Below are 17,156 nucleotides of genomic sequence, written 5' to 3'. Positions count from 1 at the left end.
TTATCACTTAAGTATATTTTAATATGTTAAGTCAATTACTTTTTCTGGGCATTCAAGAAACTGTTAAATGCCTTTAATCACCATATCTTGGAGACAATTAAAGGATGGTATATTCCAGAGAACTCAGCATGTGCTTGCACTCAGAATACGTACTTTAGAATATAAAACCACAACAAAGAAAAAAGCCTGTTTTACTCTTGGGAATTTGAATATATACTCTATATTTATAACCTCGTAGTATATATTTTTTTGCCAATTTGAGCTTGCAGGTTTAATGATGCTTTGTAATAAATAAATAAATAAATAAATAAATAAATAAAATAAAGAGAGAAAAGAAAAAAAGGCATACATCCAAATAGGCTGAGTACAATGGTTTAGGAGAGATAATTGAAATATAATTCATTCTTACACCTATTTCAGCTTGTGCATTAGTTCTTGGTCTATCTCTATCTTTTCTCAATCTTTCTCCCTCTCTCTCTGTCTCCCTTGGTTTCTCTCTTCTTTCCTTAAATTCCACCAAAAGAAGCAGTTATTATTTTTCTCACGATGACATGGAAATTATTTTTCTCTGCTTATTTTGATAACAAGTCAAGTTTTTTATTCACAGATGTCAAAATATATAAAATACACATTGCACCATCTGGACAAGGCTGCACACTTGTAATATACTATTTTGGGAAATAGTATGTCAGTCCTTCACATTCTAAAGTTTCCTCTGCTTAAAATAAACCCTTGCCTTTGAATTAAGTTATGATGAAAATCTAAAACACCTAGACATTCTCAAGGCCTAGGCCCAGGTAATTTAGCTAGCGTGCCCTAGTCAAATGACTTCTACATAGCATGTAAGATGTTATCATCTCACTTTAGGGTTATGGCTTAAAAGGTTTAACTTCTACATCAAGCTCAATTGATTCTCTATCCTAATTTTGTCTAAGGCAGATTGCATAGATTGCAATGATGTCAGTCAAAGCTGATTGGGGTTTTTCTCCTTTTAAAATACCTGGACAGGTTTTAACAGAATCTTTATGTAATGTACATCCTAACTAAGCCTCTTGCAAAGTGTCAAAACAACTTGGAAATTATAAGCTCTTTCACATGTCTGTTGAGCATCTATTATGTATCATTGCAAAGTTCCATGAATGAGAAATAATAACATATAGGATATAATCTCTGATCTCAGACTGGGTCATCAAACACACAGGTAAACAACGGATAAAATACAATATGACCAGTCAGTGGAGCATGGGAGTTAAAAGTTATGTTTGACCTTTGTGGTCTTGGATTTGAGTTGAAGTTCTGATACTTATCTAGTTACCTAACCTCAGTTTATTTACTTTTTTTAAAAAGTGACAAATATTTGTTGTACTTAATAAGATTATAGGTATAAAATGCTTAACACAGTATCAGTCACAGTATAGAACTCTATATAGAACCCACCTCATTATTAATATTATAAGCAGTATTATGATTAAGGCATGCACAAAAGTCTATGGGGGAAGAGAATAGGATGTTAATGTTTCCCAATTTGGAAACATTAAATTACTAGAGCCTTGGATGCAAGCAGAGAAGACTCTTCAGAGGAGGTAAGAGTAAAACTTTCCAGGGAAGACTCTTCAGAGGAGGTAATAGTACGACTTTTCAACACCCCTGTTGCTTTGCAACTTGAGCAGCTCTAGACCTTGCTAAGTGTTCTCATTTCTAACAGTTATTGTTACATAACAAAATGTATATAACAATTATTATATAACAAAATGTATACAACAGTTTTTGTTATATACAGGAAAAAACCTCACAAGCCTAGAAGTAACCATTGTCTTTCTCAGTTATGAATGAAAATTTGGCCCTTACTGGGTCTTGGAGTCTTTTTACTCCTAGAGGTTATTTCCATGCTATTTTATAAATATATATTTCCTAATAACTAAATACGATTTTATATTTAGTTTAGAAAACTGTATTTAGAAATGTACAAACTGGAAATAATTCTCTGGAATGTGACAGCCTTCAGCATTCCTTTCTCAGGCAAAGGCCTTTAAGTACATTTCAAAGAACACAAAACTTGTGTGAATTGGATAGATTTATGATTATGTGTAATCCTTCTCAGTGGAATTTCTGTGGCATTAACTTCTTTGATGTAACTATCATTTCCATCTCTATCTTTCCCTAAATATGACTGAATATTTCAATGCAAGTTTAAAAGCTACATTTTTAGGATAGACTTCGAATGAGAGGTATAAAAAATTACATTAAAACACAGATTATTTTTAACAGAATAGAGATGTGATAAAAAAGAATAATTGTCTTGAAAAGGATGCCTTTAAAAGCACACTTATTAGTTTTCTGCTACTTTAACACATTACTGCAAATTTAGTGGTTTAAAACAAAATGTATTTTCTTACGTATCTGGAGGTCAGAAGTCTAAAACCTGGATGTTGGTAGGTCTGCATTACTTCCAGGGGTCCTTGCCTTCTCAAGCTTCTAGAGACTGACTACATTCCTTAGGAGGCATCGTCCTCCATCTTTAAAGTGAGCAGCAGCATCTTCTCTCTTCTCTTACCTCTGCTTTAAGTACTTCCATCTCTCTCTCTTGGACTTTGACCTTCCTGCCATACTCTTATGAAGACCCTTGTGATTACGGCAGGCCCACTCAGATAATATAAGATTTCCTCTTCATTTCAAGAACCTTCATCACATTTGCAAAGTGCATTTTGCCATGTAAGGTACAGTATTCACAGGTTCCAGGGATTAGGATTTGGGCATTTTTAGGGGACCATCATTCACCCAACCCAAGGGGTTTGGAATTTGATGAATCAAGCCAACTGGCATGCTGCCTCCCTGAGGAACTTGGCGGGAAAGAGATGACCACTCACAAAGGGTTACTGAGGAAAACTCCAAAAGGACTGTTTATAAAGTTGTAAGCAATGCATAGAGTAGGAATGTAGTAAGTTTAAAATTAGCAACAGCTAAGCTTAAAGTACCAAGGCAAGGTACCTGGTCCTCATACCTGGAGTCAGTAGCTCTAGAAAGGGGTCCCCGCTCAGGAAGTTGTATCATTACTAAAGAAACAGTTTCATAACCCAATTAAGTTTTGGAGTGTCTAATACAAATCATATGTATATAAAGGTGCACCAATATACATTCAATATACATTGAAAAATATTTATTTTGTTAAGTCAAGTATGAGTGCTCTATCTACAGTATATTTCTTATGCATATTTGCATATAATATGTATATTCCTTATACATATATATTCCATATACATAAAGAACACACACACTTATTTATATATAAATAAGTAAATAAATTCTGTAGACCTATGTACTATATATATACACTGTATATACTTAGTATATATAGTAACTATATATAGTAAGTATATATAGTATATATATTTAGTACTAAATATATATACTACTTATAGTATATATACTATATGTAGTATATATAGTATATATTCTATAGTATATAGTATATATACTATAAAATATACTATATATTATATATAACATATATGTATATATAACATTATATATAATATATATGATATAATCTACAGTTGAATGAATATATAATGATGAATCAAGCCAACTGGAATGCTGCCTCCCTGAGGAACTTGGCAGGAAAGAGATGACCACTCACAAAGGGTTACTGAGGGAAACTCCAAAAGGACTGTTTATAAAGTTATTTATATATATATAATTATATATATACTATATATTACAGTATACATATTATAATATATAGTATATATTAACTTAGTATATATAGTATATAGTATATGGTATACTATATAGTAATATATAGTATATATAGTTATATATAGTATATAGTATATATAGTTATATATAGTATATTTCTTATATATATTTGCATATAATATGTATATTCCTTATACATATATATTCCATATATATGGAACACACACATTTATATATAAGTAAATAAATGCTGTAGACCTATGTACTACATATACAAATATATATACTATAGTTACTATATATAGTATATAGTAATTATAATTACTATAGTTACTAGTTAGTAGATATACACAAATATATAAATATATATACAAATACTTATATATACAAATATATAATATACTATATATAGTTTAATATATAGTAATTATATATACTATATAGTAATATATCATTAGTAATAAATACTATATATTGTACTAAATATACTATATATTACTATACATAGTAACTATATATAACTATATATAACTGTATCTATATATAATATATATAGTTACTATATATTATATATGTATATATTGTGTGTATATATATTGTACATAGTACACAGGTTTACAGCATTTATTTACTTATTTATTGTCTAATGGATAATACCTTGTACATTGCTACCTAGAGCACCATAGGGACTCAAGATATTACATTTTATATTAGTGACTAAGAACAAGAACATTCAATACTAAGCTGATCCAACAAAAAAAGGTTAAAGATATTTGCATTTTTCATATGGGGATATATAAAAGAGTCCATGAATATACTGCAGAGTTCAAAATAATTTCATAGTATTTATCAGCTAAAATATATATTGAACCAAGTCATTCTTCCCAAGGCAATCATGAGAAAATTACTTTTTATTCATTTAAGAAAGTATTCTCAATAGGGCAAATGAAGAATGACATCTACCGTTGACATCAAATGCTAAAGAAATGATCAGTAGAGAATTCTATGAAAACAGATCAGTTTCTCCTTTGAGTATATCTAACTGATTAAGCTTATAAATTCAAGTGAATATTACTTTTGTTTCTGGAATATATCTGAATTCCAAATTTAAAAATGCATTTCAAAAGTAGTAGATACATATTAAATAACCTATTTTCCACTCAAAGACAGGATGGTACACAAGAAAATTTCAGCTCTAATGGTACTCCTACTTTCTTCTGATTCTTTTAAAGTATTTTTGGATCATTTTGTCACTGAAAAAGTTTGCCAACAATAGAATATAGCAAAATCTGGAGATACTCAAAAGACAGTTATTTTTTTTTAATTTTTTTATTATTATACTTTAAGTTCTAGGGTACATGTGCATAACATGCAGGTTTGTTACATTTGTATACTTGTGCCATGTTGGTGTGCTGCACCCATCAACTCATCAGCACCCATCAACTCGTCATTTACATCAGGTACAACTCCCAGTGCAATCCCTCCCCCCTCCCCCCTCCCCATAATAGGCCCTGGTGTGTGATGTTCCCCTTCCTGAGTCCAAGTGATCTCATTGTTCAGTTCCCACCTATGAGTGAGAACATATGGTATTTGGTTTTCTGTTCTTGCGATAGTTTGCTAAGAATGATGGTTTCCAGCTGCATCCATGTCCCTACAAAGAACACAAACCCATCCTTTTTTATGGCTGCATAGTATTCCATGATGTATATGTGCCACATTTTCTTAATGCAGTCTGTCACTGATGGACATTTGGGTTGATTCCAAGTCTTTGCTATTGTGAATAGTGCCGCAGTGAACATACATGTGCATGAAAAGACAGTTATTAATCACTTAATACCAATAATAACGAGTTGTAACACTTTTTGAATATTTGCATTTTACTACTGATGAGAGATTTTATTGATGGTTTGTATGTAGGAAAGTATTACACAGAAAGAACGCAAGAATGAAAAGCCTATGTGTTTAGCTACAAAATGTGAATTGAGTGTCAAGTTCACTATCACATTGTGCTATTTGAATGCAAAATAAAATTATAGCTCATATTTTCCCTTCTTTACTAAAATTTCTAAACAAATTAAAAGTAGTTGTAATAAAATGGCATTATTTGATCATCCAAATATTTTTGTTAAAACAGAGAAGATAATTTAAAAATTGAAAACTAAATAGAAAGTATAAGACAGCTATGTTATTTTTCTATATTCCATGCTCTCAATATTCATGTACTTTATATTTTCATAATTGGAAACAATCTGATTTTAGCAGCAATGCTTTATTTATTCTCAAATCTAAGTTTTATGTATATGTATTTCTTATTAAGTAGCCTTAAATGGTAGCTAACAACTATTCATAATTGTTATGGTACAAGGGAAGAATGGTAGAAAAACTACTCTTCCTTCTTTGTCAGTCATCTCTTCGGTAGTTGTATGCTTGGCCTTTGATCTATAACTATTCTCAACACAAAGTTTTTAACCTGTAAAGTTGAAAGAAAAATATTTTTCAAACTTATTGTGAGGCTTATAAAAAAGGCAGATGCTGGACGCAGTGGATCGCACCTCTAATCCCTACATTTTGGGAGGCTGAGGCAGGTGGATCACCTGAGGTAAGGAGTTCGAGACCAGACTGGCCAACATGGAGTAACCCTGTCTCTATTGAAAGTACAAAAATAAGCTGGGCGTGGTGGTATGTGCCTATAATTCCAGCTACTTGAGGGGCTGAGGCAGGAGAATTGCTTGAACCCAGGAAGCAGAGGTTACAGTGAGCCAAGATCGTGCCACTGCACTCCAACCTGGGCGACAGAGTGAGACTCTGTCTGTAAACAAATAAATAATAAATAAAGCAGATAAAATGGCTTGAGATTATAAAACATTACATGAATATTATTAAGACAGTGGTTTTGATATTATGATCAGAATGTCCCTAGATTTCCCATGAACAACTGAAGACCTACCTAAGGTTAAAGTGGATGAGAAAGGGCAGATTTACTTCAACAGGTTGACCATTATTTGTTTTGTATATTGGGTTGTTTTATTTAAAAGGTGTTTAAAAACCCAATGATTTAAAATAATATCATTTTCTATCAACAGTGCCTGGAATATGTTGATGAATTAATGCTATGAACTTGCAGTTTCTGCAGTGATAACTTTTGTGATAGATGTCTATGTTTCTATCATGTAAAAGTCTAAATGTAGAAGGGGGTCTTTTGCAGATGGATAGTTCCACCCTGCTAATAATTCCAAGATGTCTGCTGTGGTTCATGTCATTCCCCACCATCAGAAGAGAAAAAGAAAAATCCAGGGCAAACAACTTTAAGAAGATGACTCTGAAATTGCACACATTATATTCACACATATTCCATTGGTCCAAACTTCGTCATATGACAGCACCTGGCTAAAAGGGACTCTGAGAAGTGTGGTTTGCACTTGTGATGGCTACGTGCCCAGTTAAAACTCGGAGGTTTCTTTTCTTAAAGAAAAACACAAAGTATTCTTCTTCAGGACACAAATTGGACTTATAAAGTTCTTTTTTTTCTTTTTTTTTAACTGAGGATTCATGGCTCCTCTGTTGTATGCAGAGGGTTGGGAATAAGCATTGGGGGTCACTAGAATAACGCAGCTTGTGAGGGAATTCTACACCAAAGTTGGCACAATTAAAAGTTGGGTATTAGAAAAAAATAAAAAGAAATAAAGAAATATTTCTCCAATTGATAAGTAAAACAGTCTTGTTTTACTATGAACTGGAAATAAATCTGTGACTTGAATTTTGTCATAATTGAAGTATAAAATAGTTTAAGTATAATATTTTCTGCAAAAAATAAAAATGAAGCCAATATTACATTGTTAGTTAATATTACAAATTAGAATGAAAAATGATAAATACTCATAATCTCATATTGTGGTTTGGTTTCAGTTTACATAGCTGCAGGTAAGTACATCATGGCAGTGCAGCAGGAAAAGGTGGTAAAGCTTTTGAAAAACAATGTTAGTATGAGACGTTGGCACAGGCATACTTCATTTTATTGTGCTTTGCTTAGTTGAGCTTTACAGATAGGACATTTTTTACAAATGGAAGGGTTTTGATAATCATAACTCAAGAAAGTCTGCCAGCACCATGCTTTTAACAGTATTACCACTTTGTGTATCTGGGTCAAATATTCCAAACTTTTTCATTAGTATTATATCTATTAAGATCATTTTTGACAAGTGATCTTTGATGTAATTAATGGAATTGTGTTGGGGCTTCATGACTGTGCCCATATGAGACTGTGAACTTAATCCCTGAATGTTGTGCGGGTTCTGAGTGCTCCAATGGCTGGATGCCCCCCCATCTCTCTCCCTCTCCTGGGAACCCTATTCTCTGAAACAAAAAAATTTTGGAATTTGGCTAGTTCATAACCCTACTATGGCCTGTAAGTGTTCAAGTGAAAGGAAGAGTCGCACATTACTGACTTTAAATCCAGAGCTAGAAATGATTAAGCTCAATGAGGAAGACATCTTGAAAGCGGAGACACACTGAAGGCTAGGCCTCTTGCTCTAGTTAGCCCCAAACAGTTACTGAAAAGAGGTCAGGAGGTCGAGACCACCCTGACCAACGTGGTGAAAGCCCATCTCTACTAAGAGTACAAAAATTACCAGGGCATGGTGGCCTGTGCCTGTGATCCCAGCTTCCCCAGAGGCTGAGGCACAAGAATTGCTTGAACCAGGAGGCAGAGGTTGGAGTAAGCTGAGATCGTGCCACTGCACTTAAGCCTGGGCGACAGAACGAGACTTCATCTAAAAAAAAAAAATAAATAAATAAAAATAAAGTTCTTGGAGGAAATGAAATGTGCTACTCCAGTGAACATATGAATGGTTAAAACCAAAAAAGCAAAACTATTTCATTGTAGTTATGGAGAAAGTTTGAGTGATCTAGATGACGATCAAGCCAGCTGGAATAGTCCCTTAAGCCAAAGCCGAATTCACAGCAAAGCCTTCATTCAATTCTCTGAAGTCTGAGAGAGCTAAGGAAGCTGACAAAGAAAAGTTTGAAGCAAGCAGTGCTTGGTTCATGAGGTTCAGGGAAAGAAGCCATATCTGTAACATAAAAGTAGAAGGTGAAACACCAAGTCCTGATGGAGAGGCTGCAGCAAATTATCCAGATGATCTAGCTAAGACAATTATTGCAGGTGGCTACAACTACACAACAGATTTTCAATGTCGACATACTAGCATTCTATTGGAAGAAGATGTCATCTAGGACTTTCACAGCTAGAAAGAAACTGATGCCTGTCTTCAAACTTCAATGGCTGACTCTCTCAATAAAGAGTAATACATTTGGACTCGGGAAGGGGAACATCACACACCGGGGCCTATCATGGGGAGTGGGGAGGGGGGAGGGATTGCATTGGGAGTTATACCTGATGTAAATGACAAGTTGATGGGTGCTGACGAGTTGATGGTTGCAGCACACCAACATGGCACAAGTATACATATGTAACAAACCTGCACGTTATGCACATGTACCCTAGAACTCAAAGTATAATAATAAAAAAAAGGAAAAAAAAATAAAAAATAAAAAATAAAAACCTGAAAAAAAAAAAAAAAAGAGTAATACATTTGGTGACTTTAAAATGAAACCAATGCTCATTTGTCATTCTGAAAATCCTAGGGCCCTTAAGAATTATGCTAAATATACTTTTCCTGTGCTCTATAAACAGACAAAACATAAATTAAAACACATGTTTATAATATGGTTTACTAACCATTTTTAAGGCTACTGCTAAAATCTATTGTTCAAAAAAAAAAAGACTTCTTTCAAAATATACTGATCATTGGCTATGTACCTTGTCACTTAAGATTTCCCATTGAGATGTATAAGAAGATTAATGACGTTTTCATGTCTGTTAAAACAATGTCCATTCTGCATCCCATGTGTCAAGCAGTCATTTTGACTTTAGAGTCTTATTATTTAAGACATACATTTTGTAAGCCTATAGCTGCCATATATAGTGATTCTCATGATGTATGTAAGCAAAGTAAATAAAAAACATTCTGGAAAGTATTCACCACACTAGATGCCATTAAAAACGTTAGTGATTCATGAGAGGAGGTCCAAATTTCAACATTAACAGGAATTTGGAAGAAATGAATTCCAACCTTCATGTATGATTTTGAGGGGTTCAAGATTTCAGTGGAAGACAGATTAGAGAAATGCAAGTCAAAACCACAATGAGATACCATCTCATGCCAGTCAGAATGGCAATATTAAAAAGTCAAGAAACAACAGATGCTAGTGAGGTTGCAGAGAAATAGAAACACTTTTACACTGTTGGTGGGAAGGTGAGTTCAACCATTGTGGAAGATGGTGTGGCCATTCCTCAAAGATCTAGAACCAGAAATACCATTGACTCAGCACTCCCATTACTGGGTATATACCCAAAGGAATATAAATTATTCTATTACAAAGATACATGCACATGTATGTTCGCTGCAACACTATTCACAATAGCAAAAACATGGAATCAACCCAAATGCCCATCAACGATAGACAGGATAAAGAAAATGTGGTACATATATACCATGGAATACTATGCAGCCATAAAAAGGAATGAGATCATGTCCTTTGCAGGGACATGGATGAAGCTGGAGGCCATTATCCTCAGCAAACTAATGCAGGAGCAGAAAACCAAACACTGAATGTTCTCATTTATAAGCGGGAACTGAACAGTGAGAACACATGGACACAGGGAGGGGAACAACACACACTGGGGCAGTTGGGAGGTTGGGTGGTGGGAGGGAGAGCATTAGGACAAGTAACTCATGTGTGCTGGGCTTAATATCTAGGTGATGGGTTAATAGGGGTAGCAAACCACCATGGCACACCTTTACCTATGTAAGAAACCTGCACGTTCTGCATTTGTACCCCAGAACTTAACATAAAAATAAAAATTACAAAATGATTTCAGTGGACAAGGTAACTGCAGATTGGTAGAAATGGCAGGAGAATTAGAATTGGAAGTGGAGCCTGAATATGTGATTGAATTGCTGCAATCTTATAATCAAACTTGAATTAATGAGGAGTTGCTTCTTATGAATGAGCAAAGAATATGACTTCTTGATATGGCATCTACTCCTGGTGAAGAGGCTGTGGATATTTTTGAAATGAAAACAATCAATTTAAAACATAACACAAACTTAGTAGATAAAGCAGCATTAAGGTTTGAGACAAGTGACTCCAATTTTGATATACATTTTACAGTGCTCAAAGAGCATCACATACTACAAAGAAATCTTTAGTAAAAGGAAGAGTCAGTTGATGCAGGAAAATTTATTATTGTCTTATTTTAAGAAATTGCCACAGCCACCAAAAGCCACCACCTTGATTAGTCAGCAGCCATCAATATCAAGACAAGACGTTTCCCCAGCGAAAAAGACTACAACTCGCTAAAGGCTCAGACAATCATTAGCAATAAAGTATTTCAAAAGTATGTATATTGTTTTTTAGACATAATGTTATTGCACACTTAATAGACTACAGTGTAATATAAACATATCTTTTATATGCACTGGAAACCAAAATTTCCTGTTACTGGTTTTGTTGCAATGTTCATTTTATTGTGGTGGTTTGAAAATAAAGACACATTATCTCCGAGGTGTGCCTGTAGTAGTATTAGACATTACTGGAAAATGCCCAGTGGGTTATTCTAATATTTCATAAACTCTTGTTTAACTAGTTCTAATTCTTAGGATTTGTTTTCTGGGTAGAAATTTCTGAAAGACTTTATACTGTATATATTCTTGGTACATTAATATTCACAATATACAAAATTGATAAAAACTAAATAACTTGAAATTAAGTGATCAATTAATTTTAAGTTCATTTACCAATTTTTAATTCAATAAATTAAAAATTTATAAAATCCACATTTAAACATTTAACCTATTAATTCCAACTGCTAAAACGGGTACTTTTCCCTTCTCAAGTAGTTTTCGACTTATCAGACAAAGACTTCAAAGCAGCAATTACAAACATATTGAAAAATTAAGTAAAGCAGGCCAAAAGACAAAGAAAAACAGAAAGCCTCTGAAACTGAAGAGAAAAGCAACTCGTTACACATAGGTAAACTGCAATGTGCACACCATGTAGCTTCTAAGAGACACAATGGATGTTTGAAAGCAGTGGAGTATTATATTCAAAGCATTGAAAGAAAACTACTTCAAGCAATAATTCTACACCCAACAAAACCATCTATCAAAATTGAAGGCAAAATAAAGACTTTCTCAGATAAACAAAGACTGAAATTATTTGTTCTTAATCTGCCTTACTAGAAGTAGTAGAAAAAGTCCTTCTATATGAAAGAAAATAACAAGTCAGTAATTCTAATTCAATAAAAAGTACCAGAAAGGGTAATTATGCAGAAATTTTGTAAGACATATGAATATGTATTTTTTCTTTTATCCTGACTGGTTTAAAAGACAATTACATAAAAGAAGAATTATTATATATTACTATATTATTGAGTTTATAATATAGAGATATACATAAAGCAAAGAGGAAAAATTTGAGAAAAAGAATAAGGTTAAACTGTATGAAAGTTTTTATATTTTACTGGAACTAAGTTACTACTTATATACAACAGGATGATAAATTCAGTTGCTTATTATAATTACTAGAGCAACCACTATGAAAATAACTCAAAATGGTCTAGTAAATAATCAGCAAAGAAAAAAAATGGTACATTAAAAGAAGGCAGTAATGAAGGAACAAAAAAGCAGATTTTTTTTTTTTAAATTCAGGAGACATTTAGAAAGCAAATTGCAAAAGAGCAGATGTAAATCCACTCATATCAATTATTACCTTTAACAGAAATGAATTGACTACTAAAAATCAGAGTACTGAGATTATCAGACAGGATTTTAAAATGAGAACTACAAACCACTGCTCAAGGAAATAAGAACGGACACAAACAAATGGAAAAACATTCCATGCTCATGGATAGGAAGAATCAATATCATGAAAATGGCCATACTGCCTAAAGTAATTTATAGATTCAATGCTATTCCCATCAAGCTACCATCAACTTTCTTCACAGAAGTATAAAAAAAACTACTTTAAATTTCATGTGCAACCAAAAAAAGAGCCCATATAGCCAAGACAATCCTAAGCAAAAAGAACAAAGCTGGAGGCATCACACTACCTGACTTCAAACTATACTACAAGACTACAGTAACCAAAACAGCATGGTACTGGTACCAAAACAGATATCTAGACCAATGGAACAGAACAGAGGCCTCAGAAATAACGTCACACATGTACAACCATCTGATCTTTGACAAACCTGACAAAAACAAACAATGGGGAAAGGATTCGCTATTTAATAAATGGTGTTGGGAAAACTGACTAACTGGATTTAATAAATGGTGTTGGGAAAACTGACTAACTGCAGAAAACTGAAACTGGATTTTTGAAAAGTAAGGACAAAGGATTCAAAAAGGATTTTTGAAAAGTAAGGACAAAGTTGAAGGATAAATATCATTTTTAAGACTCACTATAAAGCTATAATGCAAGAGTGATATCATTAAAAAGTTCATATTGAAAAGTGGAACAGAAAGGAAAGCTGAGAAATAAACCCTCAAAATGTAGTCAACTGATTATTGACAAAGGTAAAAAAAAAATCAATAATATTAGAATTGCTCCAATATTGGACATCCATGTAGAAACAAAAATAATATCATGTTGTATACTTCACAATCAACACAAATTAAATCAAATGCATATTGCAGTCTTCAGTCTAAAGTGTAAATAACAAAAGTTTCAGAATAAAACAGAAGAGAAAATTTGCCTAACTTTGGGCTAAGACTTATTAGATACAACCTAAAAGTACAATATCTAAAAAATGGATAAAAGAAAATTTATAAAGTCAAAGACATTTGCTACCTAAAATACACTATCAAGGAAATGAAAAGACAAGTCACAGACTGGGAGAATATAAATGTACAAGTCACATTTCCTGCAAAGCTCTTGAATCCAGACTAGAGAAATAATGCTTAAAGCTCAACAATAAGATAATAATAACTATGGTGAACTTAGCTTAATACCTGGGTGATTAAATAATATGCACACCAAACTCCCATGACATGTGTTTACCTTTGTAACAAACCTTCCCATGTACCCCAAACCTAAAATAAAAGTTACAATAATAATAATAATTTTATAAAACACAAAATCTGTGAAACACAATAAAACAAGAACAATAAAATAAGGTATGCCTGTTAAAAAAAAAAAAGAAATCAAATAGCCCTTAATTATGGGCAAAATATCTGAAGAGACATTTTATAAAATAATATAAACAGATTTCAAATAAACACATGAAATATACTCAATGCCATTTATTATTAGAGAAAGGCAAATTACAATCACAATAACACATTGCTCCGTCAAAATTTGTCTAAAATTTCAAAACACCGGCATTCCCAAATGCTGTTTAGGTAGTAGAATATTTGAAACTTTCATACCTCCCTGGTGGAGGTATGAAATAATATATTCTAGTAAACAATTTGGAAGTTTCTTATAAACACCTGCCGTACGACTCAGCATCATGTTCCTAAATATGAACCTTAGAGAAATGAAAATTCCTGTTCAAATGAAAACCTGTACACAAATATATTTAGCATTTTATTCATAATTGTCAACCATTACAAATAACCTAGATCTCATCTTCAACTGGAAAATAGAAAAACTATAGTAAATTCATACAATATAATTCTATTCCATGATAAAAATGGACTATGGATTTATGCAGCAACAATATGGATAAATTTTTAGTGTGTTTTGCTAAGTGAAAGAAGGTAGATTCAAATGGCTGCATAGTATCTAATTCCATATACAAGGAACTTTAAAAAAGGCAAAACTATAATAAAATAATTGTTAAAGGGGTTAAGTGTTAGTTATGTGGTATCTATCTATGCATCTATGTATCTGTCTACCTATTTTAGCAATGAAGAGTGAAATATAAAGTGTGATATCAGTAACAAAAAGATTAAGAGGGGCAATATTAGAAGTATATTATTGTAAGATTCTTATATGCAGTAATATAATATTACATGACAGAAAGCTGACAAAGATGTGTCCTATAAACCCTAAAGCAACCAGTAAAATAACAAAGCAGTAAAATACAGCTAAAAGCCAACTACAGAAAATAACACATAACATTTGATTAATTCAAAAGAAAGAAAAGGGTTTATAGAACACATGTGGCAGATAGAAAACAGGAAAATGACAGATCTCAAGGTAATCAGGTAACTGCGAGAATGCCTGTATGAGGATCTCCGTAGAAAACAACTATTGAACTAGTTAAAATCATTAGACAATGTTTTAAATTATCTGGAACCTGACCAAAGGGAATAAAGTAAATTGAGAAACATTTATTCAAGATAATCCTCTAAACCTTATTAAAGACAGTGGGGGGGCTGGGCTGTGGCATTTGAACCAAAGGCTTCCTCCATTCCTTCAACTCAGAGTTGCAGAAGTATATTCCAGAGGGACATAGCATCCAATGAAGATGGATGGTTCCAATCCCCCCTCCAGAGTCTGCTCTGCAATGTAGTCTCCATGCAGGGAAGTCAGGAGACTTGGAGCCTCCAAACTTTCCTCTAGGTCTGAATTGTGTATGATGTATTCCAGTCAGACCAGAAGGCCTTTGCAATGCATTGAGGAGGAATCTATGTCCAGGCACAAAGTCACAAACAACAGAGATCATAATGCAAGCAATCAGAATTCGAACAGCTCCAAGATTCTAGTAGAAACAAAGGAAGCGACAGAGTAACAAGAACACTGAACACAGAGATACATGGAAAGAGACAATCGAAGAGGACCTACTAAGTTCACAGTCACCTCTAGTGTTCTGGAAGGCTGTGCACATGTGCTAGACTGCAGTCACTTAAGAGCAACAAGAGAGGATAAAAGAGAGGGTACCTGTGAGCTACTCATTCATAGCCAAACACAGGCAGGAACTGTAGACTCCATGAGATACAATTAAAATTTTTTTTCCCCTTACTATCAACCAATTTTTAAAATAAAAGCACAATGCAATAGCTTTAAAATGATATCACTGGGAATGTAACATATAGAAATATAATATATTGAACAAGACAGCCAAAAGGAGGAGGAAAGTAATGAGAACATGGTGGAGCAAAAAGCCAACGCCATACGGAAAAAGATAATGAGAAAAGGAAATGGTAAATAAGAATATTAATATAAAAATTATGTAAAATATCTTCTCCTTTCTTCTCTTAGCTTCTTTAAAAGCCATGAGATGATAAAAAGCGATAATTATAACACTGTGTCAGGATTGTAACATATATAGATATATGTGATAATAATAGCACAAATATAGGTGGAGAGAATAGAACTATATTGGAGTAAAATTGTCATATTTCTCTAGAACAAAGGTCCAATAAATCTGAAGTAGATTCTTATGAGTTAATATGCATGTTGAAAACTCTAGAGCTGTCACTAAAGCTAACTAAAAAAATAAAGTGCAGAAGAAAATATCTACTTATTGCAAATGAGGGAAGTAAAGGCACTATAGAAGAAAAAAATGTGAGTAAGACATACAGAAAACAAATAGCAAAATGGCAGATATAAATCCACCAACATTAATTATAACATGAAATGTGTAAGTAGATGAATAGTCCAACAAAAGCCAGAGATCATCATACCAAAGTATAAAACAATGCCAAAGTATAAGCTGTCTAAAAGGTAAACTCTTGAAATTTAAAGATTTAGACCAGGCGCAGTGGCTCATGCCTATAATCTCAGCACTTTGGGAGGCCAAGGTGGGCGGGTCTCTTGGGGTCAGGAGTTCGAGATCAGCCTGGCCAACATGGTGAAACCCTGTCTCTACTAAAAATACAAAAATAAAAAAAAATTAGCCTGGCATGGTGGTGGGCACCTGTAATCCCAGCTACCTGGGAGGCTGAGGTGTGAGAATCACTTGAACCCAGGAGGCGGAGGTTGCAGTGAGCTGAGATTGCACCAGGGCACTCCAGCCTGGGCAACACAGCAAGACTCCATCTCAAAGAAAAAAAAATTAAATACATTGAAAGTGAAAAGATGAGATGGAAGAATGCAAGCTTGATGCAAACAGAAAGCATAAGCGAGTCAGAGTAGCTACATTATTACCAGACAAAATAAGCTTTAAGACAGAAATGTTTCTAGAAACAGAGTGGGTCATTGTATAATTAGAGGATCAGTCCCTCCAAAAAAATAACCATTGAAAACATGTATGTGATAAACAACATAGTCTCCAAAAAAGATAGATAAAAATTGGCAGTTGTTTTTAAAAAGGAGACTTTCAAAAATAAGAGATTTCAATAGCCTACTCTGAATGATGGAAAGAAGTACTAGACTTCAGATAAACAAAGATATATAAGACTTGAACAACACTATAGATGTAAAACATACCTAAAGAACATTCCAATCAA

General features: G+C 33.3%; 1 long non-coding RNA gene across 3 annotated transcripts in view; it reads right to left on the bottom strand.

Moving 5' to 3' along the window:
• The window catches only part of LOC105494334 (uncharacterized), a 636,433-nt gene that overhangs the window by 313,044 nt on the left and 306,233 nt on the right, over nt 1–17,156 (bottom strand). The gene's annotated exons all lie outside the window — the stretch shown is intronic.

This window comes from Macaca nemestrina, chromosome 9 (assembly GCF_043159975.1).
Source record: "Macaca nemestrina isolate mMacNem1 chromosome 9, mMacNem.hap1, whole genome shotgun sequence".
Taxonomy (NCBI): domain Eukaryota; kingdom Metazoa; phylum Chordata; class Mammalia; order Primates; family Cercopithecidae; genus Macaca; species Macaca nemestrina.
The sequence above is the reverse complement of the archived record's forward strand: the minus strand, read 5'-3'. Positions and strand labels throughout refer to the sequence as shown.